Here is a 19698-nt window from a genome sequence, read left to right as displayed (position 1 = left end):
TGTTCAACCATTGCAGGAGGTAGCATATGATCAGATAGAGATCCAAGCTGCACTGAAGGCACTGGTGAAAAACAAGGCTCTAGGAATTGATGGATACCGATTGAGATGTTTCAACAAATGTATGCAGCCCTGGAAGTGCTTACTTGTCTATGCCAAGAGATTTGGAAGACAGCTACCTGGCCAACCTACTGAAAGAGATCCATATTTATGCCTATCCCCAAGAAAGGTGATCCGACCAAACAGGGAAATTATCAAGCAATATCATTATTATCACATGCAAGTAAAATTTTGCTGAAGATCATGCAAAAGCACTTGCAGCAGTATATCAACAGGGAACTGCCAGAAATTCAAGTCGGATTCAGAAGAGCAGGTGGAATCAGGGATTGCTGATGTCAGATGGATCCTGGCTGAAAGCAGAGAAAACCAGAAAGATGTTTAACTGTGTTTTATTGACTGTGAAAGGCATTCAACTGTGTGGACTGTAACAAATTATGGATAATATTGCAAAGGATGGGAGTTCCAGAACACTTACTTGTGCTCATAAGGAACCTATACAAGGATCAAGAGGCAGTCATTCAAATAGAACAAGGGGATATTGCGTGGTTTAAAGTCAAGAAAGGTGTGTGTCAGGATTGTATCTTTCACCACACTTATTCAATCTGTACGCTGAGCAAATAATCCAAGAAGCTAGACTATATGAAGAAGAACCAGGCATTAGACTTGGAGGAAGACTCATTAACAACCTGCAATATGCTGATGACACAACCTTGCTTGCTGAAAGTGAAGAGGACTTGAAGCACCTACTGATGATGATCAAAGACCACAGCCTTCAGTATGGATGACACCTCAACATAAAGAAAACAAAAATTCTCACAACTGGACCAATGAGCAACATCATGATAAACACAGAAGAGATTCAAGTTGTCAAGGATTTCATTTTATCTGGATCCATAATCAACACTCATGGAAGTAGCAGTCAAGAAATCAAAGGAAGGATTGCACTGGGCACATCTGCTGCAAAAGACCTCTTTAAAGTGTAGTAAAGCAAAGATGTCACTTTGAGGACTAAGGTGCACCTGACTCAAACCAAAGTGTTTTTAATTGCCTCTTTTGCATGCAAAAGCTGGACAATGAATAAGAAAGGTCAGAGAATAACTGATGCCTTTGAATTATGGTGTTGACAAAGAATATTGAATATACTATGGCCCCGCAAAGAACAAACAACATTTCTTGAAAGAAGTACAGCCAGAATATTCCTTGGAAGCAAGGACAGCGAGACTACGTGTCCCGTACTTTGGACATGTTTTCAAGAGGGGCCAGTCCCTGGAGAAGAACATCATGTTTGGCAAAGTAGAGGGTTCAACAAAAAAGAGGAAGACCCTCAATGAGATGGATTGACACAGTGGCTGCAACAATGGGTTCAAGCATAACGAGGATTGTGAGGATGCTGCGAGACCGGGCAGTGTTTCGTTCTGTTGTACATGAGGTCTCTATGAGTCAGAAGCAACTTGATGGTACCTAACAACAACACATGCATACAAAAGCTGAACAGTAAATAAGGAAGACCATAGAAGAATTGATACCTTTGAAGTGTGGTTTTGGTGAAAAATATCGAACATACCATGGAATGCCAGAAAAACGAATAAAATTGTCTTGGAAGAAGTACAGTTTAGCTCCTTAGAAGCAAGGATGGCAAGACTTTGTCTCACTTCAGACATGTTATCAGGAGTAAACAATCCCTGGCAAAGGACATCATACTTGGTAAAGTATAGAGTCATCAAAAAAGAGAAAGACCCTCAATAAGTTGGATTGCCGCAGTGGCTGCAACAGTGGGCTCAAATGCAGCAACGATTATTAGAATGGTATAGGACTGGGCAACATTGGTCTGTTGTGCTTGGGGTTGCTATAGGTAGCAACTGACTTGATAGCACCTAACAATGATCTTTACAGAAAGGAGCCCTGCTGCTGAAATGGATAAGCACTCTGCTGCTAACCGAAAGGTCAGCGATTCGAATCCACCAAAGCCTACATGGGAGAAAAGACCTGACAATCTGCTTCTGTAAAGATTACAGCCTTGGAAACACTATGGGGCAGTTCTGCTCTGCTCTGCCATATAGGGTTGCTGTGAATTGGAATCTACGTGATGGCACACAGCAACAACGACAATCTTTACAGAAGCAGATCACCAGGTCTTTCTCCTGTGGAGCCCCTGGGTGGATTCAAACTATCAGTGTTTCCATTAGCAGCCGAGCACTTAACCATTGCACCATCAGGGCTTCTTGCAATGAGATTCATGGGCCTAAAATCAATCTGTTGGCAGAGCTGTGTTCCTTCTGGAGGCACAAAGGTGAATCTTTTTCTTGTTTTTTCCATCTTCTAGAGGTGACCTGAATTCCCTGGCTCCATCTTCAAAGCTTATCACTCCAACCTCTACTTTTGTCACATCTCCTTTTTCTGCGCTTGACTTTCTTGTGTCCCTCTTATGAGTCCTTATGATTACATTGGGTCCACCCAGATAATCCAGAATAATCTCCTTATCTCAAAATCCTTAACTTAATTACTTCTGCAAAAGTCCCTTTTGCCATTTAAGGTAACATATTCACAGGTTCTGAGGATTAGGATGTGAATATCTTTGGGGGAGAGGATTATTCTGTCTACTAAAGACGTTTCAAGTAAAGGCTTAATATGTTGGTCCTCAGAGTGTGGTTCCTGGACCAGCAGCATCAGCATCACTGGGAACTTGTTAGAAATGCAAATTCTCAGGTTTTATTAAACACCTACTGAATCAGAAACTCTGGTGAAGCCCATCAGTCAGTGTTATAACAAGCCCTCCAGGTGATTCAGATGCACACTAAAATTTGAGAATTACTGTACTAGTGTTTGGAGCCCTGGTGGCACAGTGGTTAACAGTCTGGCTGCTAACCTAAAGGTTGGCAGTTCGAAACCACCAGCCACTCTATGGGGAAATTCTATGGGGCAGTTCTACTCTGTCCTATAGGGTTGCTATGAGTTGAAATCAGCTCGACAGCAATGAGTTTGGTTTTGGTTTTGGCACTAGAGTTAGGAAAAAGGCAAAGCAGGCTCAGAGGGCTATGAGTAGACAGATTTCTTGGGGACAGAGGATTCCTAGAGCATAAGAACACAAAGACCACACAGAAGAGTCAGAGCATAGAGAGCTTTGAATGTCAGACTAAGGGTCACGTCTCAGTTACATTTCTGACTCCAAATGTGAATTTGGTGGTTGTGTTAGGCTGGGTTCTCTAGAGAAGGAAAATCAATGAAATATATATATATATAAAACCTTCCCTGGTAAGCCAGCTGCAAGGAAGGCCAGCTCACCTGTGAGAACATTCCTGGGGAGGGGATAGTGTAGTCCAAAGTGGCCAAAGGCAACCAAGCCAGGGCTAGGGCACCTGGGTGCATACATTTCCATCGGTGCCACACACGACCACACCAGGTAAAATGCATGGACTAGACCCACCGTGTTGCGGAAGCTGAGGGGGACCAGGGCTGAGGTTTGGACCTGGGCCTCCATCACCACAGGCTAGGTGGCTTTTGGGCCTTGTGCAGCAGCTGGGCAGAAGTAGGGCTCCAACCTCAAAGCGAGGGTCTGGTGTCCTGGCACTGAGACACCGGCCCACTGACATACATACGGTTGGACATTGCCTGAACAGACGTTAAGCTATGCATACTTGTATATATGCACATATCAAAAAAAAAAAAAAAGCACCCAAAACCGTTGCCTTCTAGTGATTTTGACTCATAGTGATCCTATAGGATGCAGTAGAGCTGCCCCACAGGGTTTCCGAGGCTATAAGTCTTTTCTTCTTTGTTTTGATGAGTAAGTTTGTTAACTTTCTTTGTGGTTACCTTGACTTTTACCCCTATCTTCCTAAGTTTAAACTAGTCTTTTTATTACTTGATAATGCCTGGACTTCTTCTCCATTTGAAAGTTCTATACCTACCACATTTATTCCCTTTTTTATTGTTCTGACATTGTTGTCATTTACAGATTGACGTCTCTGGTTCCCTGTTGTAAATTTTTTAGTTTTGTTTTGTCCTTCAGAGTTCATTATCTAGGTTGGTATCTGGCTGATGCAGTCTTGTGTGCTAGTTTCAGGTTGTTGTCTGATGTTATTGGTTCTCTAACAGGAGGACTCCCTTTAATAGTTCTTGTAAGTTTGGTTTGGTTTTTACGTCCAACCGTATTAGCTGGTATGGGACCTCCACTCTGTAGCTCTCATTATTCTCTGTTCTCATTCAATTGCTTATTCCATTTGGTGCTTGATCAAGTTCTTTGTTCATTCATTTGGTACTTAGAGTTCAAGGATTGATGTTTGTATCCGTTTTACTTAGTTTTTTGGGTCTTTGCTGCAGAGGGATGGCATGGTGCTTCTGTCTATAGCACCACGTTGGCTCCCCCTCCAAGTCATTTTCTCCAAGGCTATAAATCTTTACAGAAGCAGACCGCCTCATAGCTGTCCCACAGAGCAGCTGGCGGGTTTGAATTGCCAATCTTTCAGTCAATAGCCAAACACTTTAACCACTGCACCACCAGGACTCACATATATGACCCTTTAGTAAGGGTGTAATTTAAGATACACCCCCACACTAATCCTGCTTCATTAACATATAAAGGTTTAGGATTTACAGCACATAAAATGGAGGATAATTACACAATACCACAATATGGAGGACAATTACATCAGATCAAAAATGGAGGACAATTGCACAATACTGGGAATGATGGCATAGCCACGTTGACATACAACATTAACTATCACAGTGGTCTTCTTATACATTTAACAGAACTGAAAATTCTAATTGATTTCATGAAGACTAAAATTAATCTGTTCGAATTCACAAGGCTAACAAAATGACCTAGAAAATAATTTCTCTTACTTTTAAAAATGCAAATTGTATTCTTAGTTATGACACCAAAAGCACAAGCAACAAAATAAAAAATAGTTAAATTGGACTTTATCAAAATTGAAAACTTTTGTGCATCAAAGGATTATCAGCAAAGTAAAGAGACAACCTAAACAATAGGAGAAATATTTGGGAACCGTGTATCTGATGAGGGTTCAATATCCATAATACATAAAGGACTCCTACAACTGCACATCAAAAATATAGAACAACCCAACTAAAAAATGGGCAAAGGACTTGAATAGATATTCCAGAAAGGGAGATATACAAATGGCAAAAAAAGTACATGAAAAGATGCTCAACATCGTTAGTTATCAGGGAAATGCAAATCAAAACCACAACGAGATACCAACTCACCCTCCACTAGGACAGCTATTATCAGAAAAATGAAAAATAACAAATATCGGTAAGGATGTGGAGAAACTGGAACCCTCAGCCATTACTGTTTGTTAAGGCTGTGTGTCAACTTGGCTGGGCCATGATTCTCAGTGGTTTGGCAGGTAATATGTGGTTTGACAGTCATACAATGATGTGATCGCTTCCATGATGAGATTTGATATAATGTGATCACCTCCATGATGGGATCTGCTGTGAGTAGCCAATCAGTTGAAAGGGAGTTTCCTTAGGGGTGTGGCCTGCATCGATATAAGGGGACATTCTGGCAAGGTTCGTGGGCTTTTGCTCTCTCTGGATCCTGCAGCTGGCTCCTGTTCGTCTGACCTCTGGCTCTTGGGACTTGAGCTAGCAGCTTACCTGCCATCTTGACTGCTGATCTTGAGATTTGACAGTCTCTATAGCCTGTGAGCAAGAGCCCTGCTGTCTAACCTGCTGATCTTGGGCTCGCCAGCTCCTGTAGCTGTGTGAATCAGGAGAAACCTCTATCCTGACCCACGGACTTGAGATGTTCCAGCTTCTATAACCATGTGAGCTATTTCCTTGATATAAATCCCTCTGTATATACATTTATACGCTTTACCTGTTTTGCTTCACTACAGAACCCAGCCTAAAGACACTGGTGCAAATGTAAAATGGTGCAGCCACTGTGAAAAACAGTGTGGCACTTTATTTAAAAAGTTAAACACATAGTGGAGGAGGAATGATTTGGAAAAGGAGGGTGAGAATGGTTGCACAACTTGAATGTAATCAATGTCACCAAATTGTATATATAGAAATTGTTGAATAATTATATGTTCTCAACAATGAAAAATAAAATAAATTATTTTTTAAAAAGTTAAACATAAATTACCATATGACCCAACAAATCCACTCCTAGGTGTATGTCCAAAAGACTTGAAAGCAGGAACTCAAACAGATACTTGAACACTTGTACACTGTTCATTGCTGCATTATTCACAATAGCCAAAAGATGGAAACAACCCAAATGTCCATCAACAGATGAACGAATACACCAAATGTGGTGGATACATTCAATGGAATACTATTCAGCCATAAAGAGAAATGAAGTCCTGATCCATGCTACGACATGGATGAACCTTGAAAACATTATGCTGAAAGAAATAAGTCAGACACAAAAGGACAGATACTGTATGATCCCATTTATATGAAATATCTAAAATAGGCAAATGCATAAAGATCAAAGTTTATTAATAGTTACCAAGGGTAGATAGGAGGGGGAAGTGAGGAGTTATTGTTGTCTTAAGGGTGATGAGAAAATTTGAAAATGGAATGTGGTGATGGTTGCACAGCATAGTGAATATAATTATTGTCACTGAATTGTATGTGTAAAAATGGTAGAAATTGTAAATGTTTTGTTATATGTATTTTATCACAACAAAATTTTTAAATAGAAAATTTATTATAAGATGTTCTTAGAATATAATAACATAATTTCTTAGATATTCAAAATGCATAAAATACAGAAACATTCAAAAGATTAGTTAATATAAATTTTAAAAGTCATTCTCAGTTGTAACAATAGCTGTAATTCATCAACAATTTTACTATTTTCACTTTTCCTCTAACAAGCAGCATGGTGAGAAATTCTTAACAGTGTTATCTCTAGAAGGCTAGGTCCTCCAAAGAAAAGAATCGCAGGTGACTTCCCATGAGGGTTGATTGAGAGCAGAGGCAATTGTCTTTCCAGAGGCAGAGAAACGGAGCCATTTAGCATTGTGCTCTCGTAGAGGCAAACAGGAAGCAGGAAGCTCTCTGTTACCCATTCTTACCCTACCCCCAGGGCCGGAAGCGCAGAATGAGGAGCCATATCGGTTACTTTGACCCAGCCTAGAAAATAAGATGGCTTATTCAGTCAGTAGACCTGGGATGGTGGGTCGGGTGCAGACAACATTTGCAACCCTCTGTCACTTTCTCTGACAGACCTCCCTGTGACAACCAGATAACATCCATTCCTTTTTAATACTGAGGAAATGAAAAAGAATGTATACTCAAAGCACATTAATTAGGCTTTAAATAAAAAGGGAGATAACAGTTTTGTCAGGCAACAGTAACAAGCAGAGGACAAGCTACCTTACATCTCAAAAAGTTTTTTGAGAGAGCTAAAACTCCTCTGGGTAGACACCACCATAAATCACCATAGCATTCAGCTATAAGATGTCAAAAAGAACATAAATGGTAAGATTAATTACAGCATCTTCCAGCAAATATATATGTTGATTTAAAAAAAACAAAAAAACATTGCTGTTGAGTTGATTCCAACTCATAGCGACCTTATAAGACAGAACAGAACTGCCCATAACGTTTCCAAGGAGTGGCTCGTGGATTTGAACTGCCAATCTTTTGGTTAGCAGCCAAGCTCTTAATGACTGCACCAACCAAAAAAAAACAAACCCATTGCCATCAAGTCAAATCCAACTCATAGCCACCCTATAAGACAGAGTAGAACTGCCCCATAGGATTTCCAAGGGACGGCTGGTGGATTCAAGCTCCTAACCTCTTGGTTAACAGCTGTAGCACTTAACCACTGTGCCACCAGAGCTCCATATATGTTGATATATATGTACATGTGTGTGTGTATACACACACACACCCCCTACACGTATTTGTAGATATGTTGTTGTTGTTGTGTTTTCGTGTGTCATTGAGTCAATTTTGACTCTTAGTGATACTATATGACAGAATAGAACTGCCCCACAAGGTTTCCAAGGCTGTAATCTTTATGAAAGTAGATCTCCAGGTCTTTTCTTCTATGGAGCCTCTGATGGGTTTGAATCGCCGACTTCGGTTAGCAGCCAAGCACTTAAACATTGAGCCACCAGGGCTCCTTCTATATAGATATGGAGATAAAGGTATTACTCCACTAGCCTCCTGGACTTGGTATAAGACTGCACCCACAGCTTGGAAATTTTTGTTAACATTTCTTCACATTTGCCAACACTTCTGAATGAACCAGAGTTCAGAAAAAGAAGAGAGTCAAATTGAGAATGTGCCAATATACCAATGTGTAAATATCCTCATGATTAAACATTTTAAGATTTTTCTTCAGGGCAGTGAAGAGGATCTACATAGGATATACATTACACAGACATACATAAGGGATCTATGCTTTGAGATCATATTTAGAGAACAAAAAGAAGCTTAATTCAAGTTACATATCAGGTGCTGCTAGTTAAATACTGGTTGCGACTGCTGCCATGTTAAACCAACTGCCATGTCCCTATATTGCTCTACCCTATACACCCAGTGGAGCCCTGGTGATGCAGTGGTTAAAAGCTTGGCTGCTAACTAAAAGTCTGGCAGTTCAAATTCACCAGCCGCTGCTTGGAAACCCTACGGGGCAGCTCTACTCTGTTCTATAGGATCGCTATGAGTCAGAATCAACTCGGTGGCAATGGGTTTGGTTATATACCCAATATATAGATTATTTGTTGTTGTTATTGTTGTTGTTAGGTGCTGTTGAGTAAGTTCCTACTCATAAAGACCCTATGTACAACAGAATGAAACACTGCCCAGTCCTGTGCCATCCTCATAATTGTTGTTATGCTTGTGCCCATTGTTGCAGCCACTGTGTCAACCCATCTTGTTGAGAGTCTTCCTCTTTTCCCTTGACCCTCTACTTTACCAAACGCAATGTCTTCTCCAGGCACTGGTCCCTCCTGATAACAAGTCCACAGTAAGTGAGATGAAGTCTCACCACCTTCCCTTCTAAGGAGCATTCTGGCTGTACCTCTTCCAAAAATATCATTCTTCTGGCAGTCCATGGTATATTCAATATTCTTCACCAACGCCATAATTCTAAGGCATCAGTTTTTCTTTGGTCTTTCTTGCTCACTGTTCAGCTTTCAAATGCATATGAGTTGGACCTTAGTCCTCAAGGTGACACCTTTGCTTTCTACCACTTTAAAGAGGTCTTTTCCAGCAGATTTGCCCAGTGCAATACGCCATTTGATTTCTTGACTGCGGCTTCCATGGATGTTGATAGTGGATCTAAGTATAGTGAAATCCTTGACAATTTCACTATTTTCTCCGTTTATTGTTGGATAAATGTTGAAGATTTTTTGTTTTCTTTATGTTGAGGTATATTCCATACTGAAAGGTGTAGTATTTGATCTTCATTAGTAAGTGCTTCAAGTTCTCTTCATTTTCAGCAGGCAAGGTTGTGTCATCTGCATACCACAGGTTGTACGTTACAGCTACAATTAAACATTTATATTACATACAGGCAAAAGATCACATGCATTCATAGACAGGGGGATGTGAGGAGGCATAGGAGTTATGTTTACTCAAAGAAAAATCTATAACCTCTCTTCTGGATCCATTCCAAGGACAAGACATGCCTATCATAGCCTCGTCAACACCTCAGCCATTCAAAGTGAGATGGAATACACAAATTAGTACCCTATATTCCACGGTCCCCACTGAGTTCTGCAAAAGCCCAGTCACATCTATCTACCTAGTGTAACTGGGTTTTAAACTTGCTAATATGTATTTGGTCAATCATTAAACTTGCTGGAAAGTTTAATAGGCTAGAAAACATCCAAATAGCCACTGTTTCCCCGTTACTTTGTGGAGATTCATTCTGAAATGTGCTAAGGAAACCCTGCTCGTTAACTAGCCATCCTGCCTTCTAAGGTGGAATCAATTAGTGCTGCAGTTATCCACCTCATCCCAAAGAAAGAAAATGCTTCCTAGAGAAACACCCCAAAAGAAGCAGGTCCCTTGATCTGTTTTCGCATGTGGATGGTATTAGTTACACAAACACAGGGAGAAAAGATAGGATTACGGAGGACGACGTCCTCCCAAATACTCCAGTTCTCCCTGAAAGTGAATGTCTTGTCCTTCCTGTTTTTACTTCTTAGTCTTAAATTTTTCACTGCCCTTATATTTCTTCAAGTGTCATGACACAAGCCACTTTCTGCCCCTTTCCTTCTCCCAGAAACGATTTTCTAGTTTTTGATGTCGCTTTTAATAAAATGTTGGCTCCAAACTGTTTCAGCAACCACATCCGAAAGAAGTCCTCTGTAACCCTGAACTGTATCTCTCTACAGGCTAGAAGTAAAGTGTAACTCCCAGAGATAAAGTTTTTTCAAAACGGCAACGGTATATTGCTTGTATTTTCTTTTACCCCAAGACGTAAGCTTTGACCTTGTCAAATGTCCTTTTGATTTTAAAAAAGGGTTTTCATTGGGAAAAGTTCTACATGGTACATCTCAATTACCTGCTGCTGCTAACCTGTGAATAGGAGAAACTTTTTGAAATAGAGGCGCCTCACTTTTCCACCTTAGGAGATGCTTCTAAAATGGGTCCCACAAGTAAGTATGTCTGAACACGCTAAGGCTTTTCACCAGCGACACCTCCTTCCTTCCCCTCTCAAAATCACAGTTAGTCAAATGACTGCTGTTGGAATTCATTGAAACCTGGCAAACGTTATTACTAACCCTGGGCCAGGGGTCCAGTTACCACTGGCAGGCTGGGTGTGTAGTGTAATAATCTGGCCCTTTGTTAGGAGAGCCTCAGGCAGTTTAAAAAAAGTTATTTGTCCTGTGACCTTTTTAAAGGTTTTACAAATGTCCCACCCAACCCCCCGCCAAGTCATTATGCCACTAACCCCCCACGATTCCCAGTAGAGATGACATGTAATCTCCAGTTGAAATGCCCCTTTGAACTTAAATATCAAGAAATGGTGGCACAGAAAATAGGGTATGTGTAAGAGAGATGGTTTAAATAATAATATTCAGCCATTTAATCCTTCTAACTATCTTAAAAGGTAGATACTGTTACTATCCCCATTTTACAAAGAAGAAAGTGAGGCACAGAATAATTAAGGGACTTTCACAAGATAATAAGCAGCAATCCAGTTACTTTTTAACTAAGGTAGTCCAGCTCCAGAGCCTACATTTTCACCCTATATGCCATATATAAAAACCCAGTTTTTATATGTGATATATATATATATATAAAAGTAAGCGTTCTAAATATATTTAAACTTTAACAATTTTAAAATAGTCCACTGGCTTGCTTCCTATTGCAATGGGTTTCATTATGTCTTGGTATTTTGAGACTGTTTTTTTATGAAGATCAAGGAATGCTGGTGGTGCAGTGGTTAAGAGCTACGGCTGCTAACCTAAAGGTCAACAGTTTGAATCCACCAGCCGCTCCTTGGAAACCCTATGGGCCAGTTCCACTTGGTCCTATAGGGTCGCTATGAGTCAGAATCATTAGACAGCAATGGGTTTTTTGATTTTTTTTTAATGAAGCCCAGTGTAGCACCAACTCTTGTCACCATCACCAAAATCATCAACACGAATACCATCATCTAAAAACCTTTATTAAACTTTCAATGTGTGCAGAACACTGTACCAGGCACTTGAGGAGATATAGATTATGTGAAACACACCTTTTTTACTCTTGGGAATACCAGAACTAGTCTGAGAACTGCTTCAAAATGAAAAGGCATTAAGTACTCATAGGATATTAACTGAAAATTTACATAATTATATGCAAAAAATAAAAACTACTTCTGCCTGAAATTTGAAGATAATGCATAACTGAGGACTTTTATTTATTTAGGATGATAGCTTCAGGTCCCCTTTTCACCCCATGTATATAGACATAAAATTCTACAAAGACAATTAAAAAAAAACCTAAGATTAAAGTCAATTGCATATATTACGGTATTATTTTATGGTACTTTCAGCATGGTTCTTATATCAAGTAGAAAATAACTATTTTCAAATGTAATTCTATAATTTATAGGTAATTGTGCACAAAGAATTTAATGAAATAAGGTTCTGACCCTTAAAATAAAGGATCAGAATCGTACTTCATTAAATTTCAAAATATCCTGAACACCACTAATAAAAGGAAGTTTCTATTTGCAGTCAGAAGATACTAATGGCAAATAAACTAAGCAGGTTACAAGTCTACCAAGTCATGGCTCTGCCAGTTTATTCAAATGAATTGCTTGGCTCATATAACCTATCTTTCATTTTTGAAACCTACCATTTTCCCTTGGTATAATATGCTAAAAGTACAGATATATTTTTGAAAAATAAAAACTCACTACTTTGTACTAATGAAGAATGTTTAAAGCTTTTACATATGTACATTTACCTTCAAACCAAAAAAAAAAAACGACCATTGCTCCAAGTGTGTACTAGAACCAAAATAATAAAATGGGGCTTAGCAGATGTCTTTAGGAAATGGTTTTAGCAGATATTAAAAATAATTTCTGTATAAATTGTATATAAAATACTCTACTGAAACACCTGTAGGTACTTAATTAGGATTATGCTCTCCGGTACTTTAAATATCATCATGGCATCTTGTTTAGACTATTACATTATTTGAATTGTTTGTTGCTGTTATCATAATCAAAAGTAAATGTCCATGAATTTGGAATTCATAGTGTCAAAATCAATAAAAATGTCTTCAGATTCACATAAAACCCCACTCACATAAAGCCTCTTCATCATTTCTCAGTTATGACTTTGTAAATGTCCTTGACCCCGGTTCCAGTAAGTCCTCCTTGAGCAGAGGCCCTTCTCTGAGGCAGATGTGTTTTCCTATTACATCAGCTCATTATTCTTTTGTTTTGTCCTTGTTTTTTATTTTTCACTATGCCTTTGGTTTTCATGAAACCATACAGCTTTTACTTTATTTCATTTATAAATTCCACCCAATGTTTTTCATGCTTTACAATAAAAATACAGTGATGTCTTTAAGAAGTTTTGTTTCGGTGAAAAACTGAAAATATTTTCACTTATTTGCATAACAACTCTTAAGCTTTAAAAGTCTGTGGAATATGATTTCTCTTATGGAAATAAATCTGAAAAAAAGAAACCCAGGGTTTACAATTACCTTCAGAGGGCATTTATACTCCTTCATTTGGTATCCAAGTCCTTTCATAACCTGACCCTTGACCTGCCTTCCTAATCTTATCTTCCACTCCTCCTCAAAACCAATTCTCTTCAGTACATAAGTTTAGGCCATTACTCTAGGCTTCTCATCTGTAAAATGGGTCAATAATCTTTATTTCTATAGTGTTGCTTTGCAAATTAAGCCTGAAAGCTCCTAGCATAAAGCCTAGAATATAGCAGGTATTCAAAAAACGGGAGGAAGATGTGGTCCCTACATACAATAGTATACTACACAGCCATAAAGAGAAATAAAATCCTGATACATGCTACAACATGGATGAACCTTGAAAACCTACGCTCAGTGAAAAAAGTCAATCACAAAAGAACAAATATTGTATGATTTCTCTTATATGAAATAACAAGAATAGGCAAATTACAGAGACCAAAATTTATTAGTTCTTACCAGGGGCAGATTATCAAGCCTTGAGTTGCAATATTAAAAGATCCTATGGACAAAAAAATTGAAAACACAGGAGCATCAAAAGAAGACGGAAGGAATACACGGTCACTGTACCAAAAGAATTGGTCGACATTCAGCCATTTCAGGAGGTAGCATATGATCAAGAACCGACGATACTAAAGGAAGAAGTCCAAGCTGCGCTGAAGGCATTGGTGAAAAACAAGTCTCCAGGAGTTGATGGAATATCAATTGAGATGTTTCAGCAAATGGATGCAGCCCTGGAAGTGCTTACTTGTCTATGCCAGGAAATTTGAAAGACAGTTACCTGGCCAACTGACTGGAAAAGATCCATATTTGTGCCCATTCCAAAGAAGGATGATGCAATAGAATGCAGATTATGAAATGATATCATTAATATCAAACACACAGAAAATTTTGCTGAAGATAATGCAAAAGCAGTTGCAGCAGTACATTGACAGGAAATTCCCAGAAATTCAAGCACAGATTCAAGAGGACATGAAATGAGTGATATCATTGCTGATATCAGATGTATCTTGGCTGAAAGCAGAGAATAGCGGAAAGATATTTACCTGTGTTTTATTGACTATGCAGAGGCATTCAGCTGTGTGGATCATAAGAAATTGTGGATAACATTGTGAAGAACAGGAATTCCAGAACACTTAATTGTGCTCATGGGAAACCTGTACATTGACCAAGAGGCAGTTGTTTGAACAGAAGAAGGGGATACTGCATGATTTAAAATTAGGAAAGGTGTGCATCAGGGTTGTATCCTTTCACATATTTGTTCAATCTGTGTCTGAGCAAATAACCTGAAAACCTGGACTATATGAAGAAGAATGTGGCATCAGGATTGGAGGAAGACTCATCAACATCACATGATATGCAGTGACACAACCTTGCTTGGTGAAAATGAAGAGGACTTGAAGCACTTACTGATGAAGATCAAAGACTACAGCCTTCAGTAAAGATTGCATCTTAATGTAAAGAAAACAAAAGTCCTCGCAACTGGACCAATAAGCAACATCATGATAAATGAAGAAAAGATTGAAATTGTCGAGGATTTCATTTTATTTGGATTCACTATCAACACCCATGAAAGCAGGAGTCAAGACATGGAACAACGTACTGCATTGGGCAAATCTGCTGCAAAAGATCTCCTTAATGTGTTGAAAAGCAAAGATGTCACCTTGAGGATTAAGGTGTGCCTGACCCAAGCCATGATATTTTCATTTACCTCATATGCATCCAAAAGTTGGACTATGAATAAAGAAGACTGAAGAAGAATTGATGCATTTGAATTATGTTGTTGGCAAAGAATATTGAATATACCATGGACTGCCAGAAAAAGAACAAATCTGTTCTGGAAAAGTACAGTCAGCATGCTCCTTAGAAGTGAGGATGATGAGACTTTTGCATCACGTTAAACATGTTATCAGGAGGGACCAGTTCCTGGAGGACACCATGCTTGGTAAAGTAGAGGGTCAGCAAAAAAGAGGAAGACACTCAATGAGATTGATTGGCTGCAACAATAGGCTCAAACATAGCAACGATTGTGAAGATGGCCCAGGGTTAGGCAGCGTTTTGTCGTTTTGTTGTACATAAGGTCACTATGAGTAGGAACTGACTTGATAGCACCTAACAACAATAGCTCTAGGGGTGGGAGGGACAGGGAAAGAGAGAATTTTTATTTAGGGAGTGTTTGTTTACAGTGATAGGAAATTTGGCAATGATTAAGAGAGGCGGTTGCACAATTGATGTCACTAAATTGTGCATACACCTGAAAAAGGTTTTTAAAAATTATAAAAGCCACACTGCCAAGTAGAACCAAAATTCCACATTGGAAATAAAAAAGGCACAACTCACAATGTGTCTGGGAAATGATCATCTGGATGTATTGAATGCGTAAGATATAGCTAAAGATTCAGACTATAATAAAATAAAACAATCAATTGACTAATGAAAAAACAGTGGGAGGAAGTCATATAAAGTTGGGGCTGAATCTCAGAGAGCTACACAAGAGAACATCATTACCCTCTCTGAGCCTCCATTTCCTCATCTGTAAAGAGTTATACTCTGTGATAGTGTTTATAAAGCACCTACCACAGATTTGTTGTTGTTCCGTGCCATTTACTCACAATGATTGCATCTCCAGAAATCTTTGGTAAAAGACCAAAGAACCCAGGTGGCTTAGTGGCTAAGAGTTCGGCTGCCAAGCAAAAAGTTGGCAGTTCAAATCCACCAGATGCTCCTTGGAAACCTTCTGGGGCAGTTCTACTCTGTCCTACAGGGTCACTGTGAGTCAGAATTGACTCGACAGCGAACAAGTTTGGGTTTTTTGTTTGTTTAGCACAGACTGGCACAGAGCATACTGAAAGTGCAAACATGTTCTAAATGAATAAATGAATGTTACAATCCTCCATACAAAGCAAAAGGAACTGACATAGATTTTCAGAGACTCACTTTCAGTCCCGCTCAGACCCGTTCCCCTCTCCAAACCAGAGAGTATGTGCTCTTGGAATCGTCTTCTAAATTTATTCCAGAGCTCAGCTTTGCTCAGAATAGCTGATTTGAAATCTGGCTGCCTGTGAATGCTGGTTTGGGCACAGTGAAAAATAAACCAAAGAGTCATTGGAAAAAGCTGGCTTGGCCAATTACCTGTAACAATATCTGTAACAATAATCAGTCACAGATAAATCTGTTTATAAAGTTTACTAGTGAAATTCTTATATCTAACAGACACTGGGGTAGGGAACTTCTTCCCTAGGGCTACAGGGAAATAGCTCAACAACAACAGAATCAACTCAACAATAATGAGTATTATCCATGGAGAATGGGAGATAACAAAGACAAATGAAGAAAAATACAAAACTTTAAATTCACCTGCTTTTTGCTGGGGCTCAAACAGATACTTGGCCACCAATGTTTATTTGCAGCACTATTCACAATCTAAGTGCCCATTGACGGAGAATGGACAAGCAAAATGTGATCTACACACGCGATGGAATATTATGCCGTCTTAAAAAGGCATGAAGTACTGATACATGCTACTAAATGGATGAACCTTGAAAACATTATGTTAAGTGAAATAAGCCAGACATAAAAGGACAAATATTGTATGATTCTATTTACATAAAATATCTGTTGTCATTGTTGTTAGGTGCCATCGAGTTGCTTCCAACTCATAGTGACCCTATGTACAACAGAACGAAACACTGCCCAGTCCTGTACCATCTTCACGATCATTACTGTGCTTGAGCCCATTTTTGTGGCCCATTGTTGCAGACCCATCTAGTTGAGGGTCTTCCTCTCTTTCGCTGACCCTCTTCTTTACCAAGTATGATGTTCTTCTCTAGGGACTGGTCCCTCCTGATAACATGTCCAGAGTATGTGAGACAAAATCTCTCCATCCTTGCTTCTAAGGAGCATTCTGGCTATACATGAAATACCTAGAATAGGCAAATTCATAGATACAGAAAGTAAATTAGAAGTTATCAGACTCTGGGGGAGAGGGCAAAAGAAAGTTACTGCTTAATAGATACAGAGTTTCTGTTTAAGGTGGTAGAAAAGCCTTGGAAGTGGATAGTGGTGACGGTTGCACATTATGGATGTAATTACTGCCGCTGAATTGAACACTTAAAAATGGTAAAATGACAAATGTTATACATGTTTACCACAACAAATTTTTTAAAGGGGTTGAGGAGCAACCACCCACTTTTTAAGTTTAGCATGAGGAATATAAGGTTTGTGTAATAAATCCAGCAGAGACATAAACTGGAAACTTCACCTCTCTGTTAGAGTCAAAAGAAGCAGACATTTAGTATCAAGAGGTAGAGGAAAGGATAAACAGGGAGTCATCTGAGAAAGGGAAGAGCCAGACAGCAGGAGAAACCATCAGAGGGGGGGAAAGAGAGAGCGAGACTAAAACAGGAAAAAAAGGAAGCAGTACCATGGGGGCCTTGGAAGAAATAATAAATTCATCTGAGAAAGAAGTGAAATTCTGATGCTGAGGTATCAGATCCAGCCGAGAGAGGAAAGGAAACTAGTATTTATCAAGTAACTACATGTACCAGGGCTCGTGGGCTGAGTGCTTTCACATATGTAATTATTCTCTCTATATTTCAGATTAGCTGCTTTACAGAGACATCTGAACAAAAAATCAGCCACATCACTGACAACCTAAGAAAAAGGAAGGCAATAACTCACTACCGTTATTTCATTTGACTCCAAGCTCTTTATCTCATCCGCAGTATTTCAGTGAGAGGGTTTCTAATCAAACACAGTCGTGGGAGTAAATACTTTATCTCTCCTGCTTGTATGTAAAAGCAAGGGTAATCACAAAGGCACAGATGCATCAAAAAAACTACTTGAATTTAATTGAATAGTTTATACATTACTAAAGAGTGTTTGTATTCAATTTCATATAACAAACAAGCAAAGATTTAAGATCTTGGATATGGCAAACTTGCAACTTCGAATCAAGTACCCCTGAAAATATCCAACATCCTTTCTTGCCTTTGGCCTCCTGCCATGAGTTGTTGATGTTGTCAACATTAACAAAGCTAATAGAATTCTTCTTACCAAAAAAAAAAAAAAATAGATGGAGGAAAACAACCCCTTATCTGGTGTAGTACATTTACCCTTGGTTTTCTTATGAGATTATGTGTGGTCCCTTAAACTGAACTGTGACTTGTTAAGACTTTTCTTCCATGTTGACACCAGGGTGGTCTTACAAACTGTAAGCGTAACTGCTACGTTGCTACTGTCTAACATAGAGCTTAGAATTGCCCTCTTTATGTCTGCTTTTAAAAACTTAAATTATTATTCTCATCCTTTAACTCTAGAAACCAACCATTTCCAGGCTAGGAGGACAAATGATAAAATAGTTTTGAGTGTCTTTTATTGTCCTGCTTTAGACCTCCTTATCTCCTCCTTAGATGAGCTTCTTACCTGGTTTCTCTGCTCACTACTTCTCCCCTTCAGCCCATTCTGTACACTCCTGCCAGAATGAGGTTTCTAAAACACACCACAATTCAGATCATCCCTCTCCTCAGAAAACTTCAATCACTCTCTTGCCTGCAGTATAAAGTTCAACGTCCTTGGTATCATGTTCAAGATCATCCAAAGTCCAGCACCAACCTACATTTCCTATCCCAACACCTTAAATCTATCTATACACCCCAAATTCCAAGCTCAATTGACCATTGACTGAATATACCATGTGTTTGCAAGACTGTGTCATATTCATTTCATTTCTCCAACCTAGATTACCCTTCTCTTCATTCTTCACTTACCAAAATCCAACTCATCCTATAAAACTCAAATTAAATTGTACCTTTCTAGAGAGCCACCTTAGAGATCTCCAAGTGGAGTTAATCATTCCTTTCCTGGGTTCCCATTGTGTTACAGGCCTCTAATGAGTAGTTATTTTCTATGTATTTCTATAATGCTTGATTGTTTCCATGTATATCTCTACTAGAGGTCCATAAACTCCTTGAAAGCAGGGATTAGGAATTTATTGCTTTTCCCTCCTTCTGCCCCTACCTTGTATTGTAGTTACCCTTGCCCCAATTTTCTCAGTGCCCAGCAGTTGGGAGGTGCTTCATCAACACTTCCTCCAGGCCCTGTATAGGATGGAAGCCCAGTGGCCAGTGACTTTCAGACCAAGATGTTCAATGTGTAAGGCTCAGAGTTTTCCATAACAGACAGATCAGGATCTCAGGGGCAGGCAACCAACAGCTACAGCATACCCAGGAGAAATACTGCTACCAAGTTGCACTGGACAGAAAGGAAGGTGACAGGGAAGGCGGTAAAGGGCACTGAGGAGACTACAAAGGGTGGGTAGCAGATAGTGTAGACTAAAGGGTTCCTCTGTCAGGGCTTAATGGCTGTGGAATCTTCCACTTGGAGGTTGACTTGCCTGGCTCCTGTGCACACTCTCTGGAATCTCTGGTGATTCCTGGCAAGCTGAGAGGCTTGGATTCCACCTTAAGCTAAGCCATCCTTGCAAGAGTC

Source organism: Loxodonta africana, chromosome 5, assembly GCF_030014295.1.
Source record: "Loxodonta africana isolate mLoxAfr1 chromosome 5, mLoxAfr1.hap2, whole genome shotgun sequence".
Classification (NCBI taxonomy): Eukaryota; Metazoa; Chordata; class Mammalia; order Proboscidea; family Elephantidae; genus Loxodonta; species Loxodonta africana.
This window is presented reverse-complemented; position numbering follows the sequence as displayed.